This window comes from Notamacropus eugenii, chromosome 2 (genome assembly GCF_028372415.1).
Source record: "Notamacropus eugenii isolate mMacEug1 chromosome 2, mMacEug1.pri_v2, whole genome shotgun sequence".
In the NCBI taxonomy this organism is placed as follows: Eukaryota; Metazoa; Chordata; class Mammalia; order Diprotodontia; family Macropodidae; genus Notamacropus; species Notamacropus eugenii.
The window spans coordinates 282,505,792-282,511,623 of NC_092873.1; the positions used below are offsets into that span (position 1 = coordinate 282,505,792).

The following is a 5,832-nucleotide window of genomic DNA, read 5'->3' on the forward strand; positions in this document are numbered from 1 at the left end:
AGACCAATGAAAGAAAATGAATGAGATGAAGGAACTAGATTTTGTTGTTGTTGTAGTGTTGTTTTATTAATCTCTAAAGGAGATAAAAAATCATTGAATTAATCAGCAAACATTTTTTTCTGAGTAAGAATTATGAGTCAGACCCTGTGCTAAGTGCTGGGGATACAAAGTAAAGGCTAAAATAAACTCTATCCTCAATAGAACAAATTTGAATTGTATCCTCAAGGAGCTTACAAGATATTCTAGGGGGCAAGACAACAATTTAATAAGGAGGGAGACAGAGACAAAAAGACGGATGGAGAAGCAAAGAAAGGCAAAGAGAAATACAGAAAAAAAGAGAGAGATGGAGGAAAACAAGTAGAGAAAAGGAAGGGGGAGAAGTCAATTAGATGATATTCTAAGAGACAAAGGTATAAGCAGCTGAAAGATGGAGAAACTTATCCTGTAGAAAATATAATAGATTTAGAACTGGAAGGAATGTCAGAAGTCAGTTGTCTAATCAAGTTAACAAGCATAAATTGCCTTCTATGTCCTAGGTACTTGTATGATTTAATAGATGAAGATAATGAAGCCTAGAGAGGTCAAATGACTTACCTAATACACTCAGGTACACTGTATGTACATTTATTAAACTTCTGTGCAAAAAGTGAGACTTGTGCACTACCTTGAAAAATGTGACACTGCTTTACCAGGTTGCTCCAAGAAGCTATTTAGAAGGAAATTTGGAACTTTCTCATTTACTTACATACTGATTTCTAGTTATTTCCATGTCCTGATTTCCATAGAATTTAGGAGATGATACAATCCATTTTCTCATGTTTTTCACTTAATAGTAGAGATAAGGAAAGCTTCAAGCACTGTATTCCCAGGGGGAGAAATGGTCTATATAACCTAGATTAGGGGATAGTTCTCATCAATTTTTACCAACTTTAATCATGTGAGTAGCTTGTTTCATCCTTCTCTATAGTCATCACCAATGACTAAAAACTAATACCTCCTACCCAATTCAGATTTCTCTAACCTCACAAAATCATAGGACAACACAGTTTGAGAGTTAGAAGGGACCTACGTGGCCATGTAATACAATCAATATATGAAATGAATCAATTATAATGTAACCAATAATGGTTGTCTAGCCTTTGCTTGTGAAGAAATCCATCCATCACTTTTCAAGGTAATTCATTCCACTTTTTGATAGTTCTAATTAGTAAGGAGATGTTCCTAAAAAAAATTGAAATTTATCACTTTGAGAATTCTATCTATTGCCATTGATTCCAGCCTCTTGGGAAAAAAATAGTCTAATAGTCTAATCCCTTTTCCAAGTAGGATTATATGATTATAGATTTAGAGTTGTAAGGACAGTAGAGGTCATTGAGTCTAAGTCCCTCATTTTATAGATGAAGAATTCAGGACAAAAGAGGTGAAGTTATTTGTCCAGAGTCACACATAACATCCCTTCAAATATTTTAAGATAGATAGCATGTTTCTTTTGAGTCTTTAGCCCACCAGGCTGAATTTTTCCAGCTGCTTCAATTAATTCTCTTGTGACATGAACTCAAAGGCTTTAATATTTCTTGTTGTCCTTCAGTTTATCAATGCCTTTCATAAGCCAGAGCACTCAAAACTAAAAACAATACTTTATATGAGGCATTAATAGCACTTTTCAAAGTGGGGCTATTACCTCCTGACTTCTAGGAGCTAAGATTCTCATAATAAAGTTCAGGATTTCATTACCTTTTTTTGTTACTGTAGCACAGTACTGACTCGTATTTTCTGTCCAGTAAAACACCTAGTTAAAGTTTAAAACAACTGGTATCTAGCAATGTTTATCCTCTTTGTGCACTTGCATTATTTTCTTTTTTAAAAAAATTATCACACTTTGTTGTTGTTCAGTTACATCTAACCCTTTGGGACACCAGTGACCATACTTCAAGTTTTTCCTGGCAAAGATATTGGAGTTATTTGCCATTTCCTTCTTCAGTGGATTTAGGCAAACAGAAATTAAGTGACTTGCCCAGGGTTGCACAGCTAGTGTCTGAGGCTAGATTTGAACTCAGGTCTTCCATTACTTAAAGCCTAGCATTCTATCTACTAAACCATCTTGTGGTATCCACTGTACTACCACTGCCCACCCCTACACCCCTTTATTGGTACAGGGTGGACATGAGAGCATCTGCAAGACCATCCTTTTAAGGATGGTGCTCAGGAAAAAAACCTCACCATTCTTACCTGACAGCTGTTCCTTCGTACCTCTGATTAAAGAAAGTGGACATTGGATAGGAAACCACTTCACAATTTACCACTGGCTCTGTCATGGTGTGCTTGACAGAAACCTTTTTATCGCCCTTTCTTCTGTATTGTATTATTGAGGGCAGGAATGTTTTTTTGTTTGTTTTGTTTTGTTTTACTTTCTTTGTATCCCCAGTGCTTAGTACAGTGCCTGGTACATAGTGCTGAAAAAAAGGTTAATTGTGTGACTGATGCAAATGAAGAAAAAAAACACAACAAAAATGAATTAATCATAAGCATGAATGGTCTACCAAGATCAGTCTGATAGAAGGAACCAACAGAGAAACCACGATGTACAAATAAGCTATATACAGTTAAAATTGGGGTAGGAGGGTGGGAATCATCAAAGGAACTAAATTTAAGGAAGATCAGGAGAAACTTCTTGTAGAAGGTGAGTTTTAGCTGAGACTTGAAGGAAGTCAGAAAGTGAACATAAAGATGGAGAGCATGGAAAACATACAGTGAAAGTACTTGCAGTTGGGAGAGTATCTTGTTTAAGAAATATCAAGGATCCAGTGCCACTAGATCACAGACTATATGTGCTAAGGAAAGGACTCAAGATATAAGAAAACTGGAAACGTGTGTGTATTTATAGGTTTGGGTTATAAAGTGTTTTGAAAGTAAGTTTGAGGATTTTATATTTGATACTGGAGAAAAGAAAGAAAAAATAGGTCCAACCAAATCCTTTCTGTGATTCAAACATGGACTAAAATCAGGAGAAACAAAATCAAAGGGAAAAAACTCTAGACCAGTACCTTTAGTCAATATCAATATAACTAAAAAAAAAAATAACATAGATGCTACAGCAATGTAACACAAGGATTATAAACTATAGATCGGTTGGATTTATCCATGCAAGAGTAAATTGCTTCAATTTTTGAAAAACTATAAAATAATTGATAATGTTAATTGTTGGATAAAAAAAGTCATATTAAAGGTACAAAAAAAGCTTTTGAAATTATAACTGATATTTCTTTTTTAAAAGCACTAAAAATAGAAATCAAGAGATCTTTTCTTATATGATAATTAGTACATACATAAAATCTATGACCAGCATTTTTACAGTTTTGGAAAGCTGAAATTTTTTCTAAGAAAATCAGAAAGAAGTAAAATATGTTCATGTCCATGTACAGATATCTTTTGAAATAGTCCTAGAAATAATAGTCATGACAAAACTCACCCTCCAACTAAAGAAAAAACAGAAATCAACAAAATAAGAATAGGGAGAAAGAAACAATGCTATTTTATTTTATGGATAATATAAATATCTACTAAGAGAAATCTAGATAGTAAATTTTAATTGAGGCAATAATTTCAACAAATTTGTAAGCCAAAAGATAAATCCACATAAATTGTTTACATTTTTATTACCAATAAAACTCAATAGGAAAGGAGAAAAAGAGATATTTCATTTAAAATAACTACAAAACACATTCAACATTTGAGAATCTATCTATAATGATAAATTGAAAATACACAAATACAAACTGAATGCTTATGGTGATAAATAAAAACCTAAATAATTGAGAATTCATCACTGATAAGCTGAGTCAGTGCAATAAAACTGACAATTCTATATAAATAAATTAATTTATTTAATGCCATATCACTCAAATTTATTTAATTTTGTACTAATCAAACTACCAAAAGATTACTATATTAAAGTAGGAAAAGAATAATTCATCTGACATGAGAAAAAGTCAATGATTTCATAAGAAATAAATAATGAGAAGAAAAAGTTGGAAGGAAAAGAATCTGTTAATACTAGATCTCACACTATAATAAAAAGTAGTAATGATTTGATTCTGATAAAAACAATGGAGATATTAATCAGTTAAACAGAATAGGTATGCAATAAATAATGCAAACAACCAAATAAATCCCAAGACCCTTGCTGCTTGAAGGTAAAGGACATATTAAGCACGAAAAGTGCTGAGAAAACTGGACAACATGTTGACAAAAATTAAGCTTAGAGCAACACCTCATAGTATATACTAAGATAAGTCATCCAAATATAAAAAGGCATATAAACAAATCACAGGAATAAGAAAGAACTTAACTTTCAGATCTATGGAGAGGAAAAGAGTACGTTACCAAAAAGATGAAGACTATGAAGAAAGAGACAGTTCTCAAAGAAAGAAATACACACTTTCCATAATTATATTGAAAGAAAAATTGCTTAAGGTCATTAATAATTAGAGAAATACAAACTAAAGCAACTCTAAGGTTCTATCTCACATCCATAAGTTTAACAGAGTTGAAAAAAAAAGAAAGGAAAGCGGTAAAATTTGAGGACGTGCAGGAAAATATAACCATAAATACACTCTTTTTTTTTTTTCTTTTGGGTTTAAATGCTTTTTATTTTAGACAACCTACATGACATATTTTTAAAAACAATGCCTCCACTCCAAATAAATCAAGGTCAAAAATAAATGAATAAAGCTCAAGATGACATCAGTCCAAGTGTGTCCAAGTCCTGGTGTTGTGTAGATGACAAAAAGCGGCAGCCAGTTATGATGACAGGTGACTCAAAGTAATCAGCTTGAATTTGTTAACATTTCTCCATTTCTAAACCATCCTTAAAGAAAATCATATATGGAGTCACATTATCCTCACGGAAGTCCAAGAGAGCCACCATGCCATCTGGATTCACGTTTTCGCCTATGATGTGTTTGTTCTGTTCTGCAGCTCCCATCATAAAAGGTTTTACTCTCTCTGGCTTGTGTTCTTCAATTCTGACCTTGATTGATTTCATGTAGTCTTTGATATACTTTTTTTAGGATTCTTTTGTGAAACTAGTTTCTTGCAGATGATGGTTTATTACTCTGTCAACTCCAGTGATTACAGTGGCATCAGTTCCTTCACCCTCAGGACCTTCAGCAGAGGCATTTCCACCGATTAGTGAATCATCAATGGTACCCTCTGTCCTACTTACCATATTCCCGTACACCTCCAGGCACAGCATGTTCGCGATCTCCCAGATCTTGTAAATGTCGGAGAACATTTCATCATGGCTGATGAGGTCCCTGTAGATGATCATGGCTGCGGCAGGAGGGAGGTGGCAGCGGCGGCACTAGAGCTGCGGGGGTGTGGAGCTCGGTGTGAGCGCGATGCAGCAGGAGCAGCCCTTGGGGGTGGAGGGGGTAGCAGGCGGAAAAGCCATTAATATACTCTTGAGGGAATTGTAAATTGGTTTAGGTATTCCTAAAAGTAACATGGAATTATGCCCCAAATTTCACATAACTTTTGACCCAGATATACATTTATTAGACTCGAATCACAAATCTATCAAAGCAAGATCAATAATACATGCATGTACAATAATATTTTTAATAGCTGATTTTACAGAGGCAAAGATCTGGAAACAAAGATGAGTGACCATCAGTTGAGGAACTGCTTAACGTATATGGAGGTAATGGAATATCAATATGCTATGAGACTTGATGGAAGGGAAAATTGAATAGAAATCTAGGAATTCAAACTAATGGGGATTGAAGTAAGAACAGGAAAACAATTTGCACGATAATAAAACACCACAAAGGA

At 34.1% G+C, this 5,832-nt stretch overlaps 1 pseudogene; it reads right to left on the reverse strand.

Moving 5' to 3' along the window:
- Nucleotides 1-4,615: 4,615 nt before the first annotated feature.
- LOC140523902 (translationally-controlled tumor protein homolog pseudogene) lies at nt 4,616-5,329 on the reverse strand (annotated as a pseudogene).
- Between the last annotated feature and the right edge of the window lie 503 nt (nt 5,330-5,832).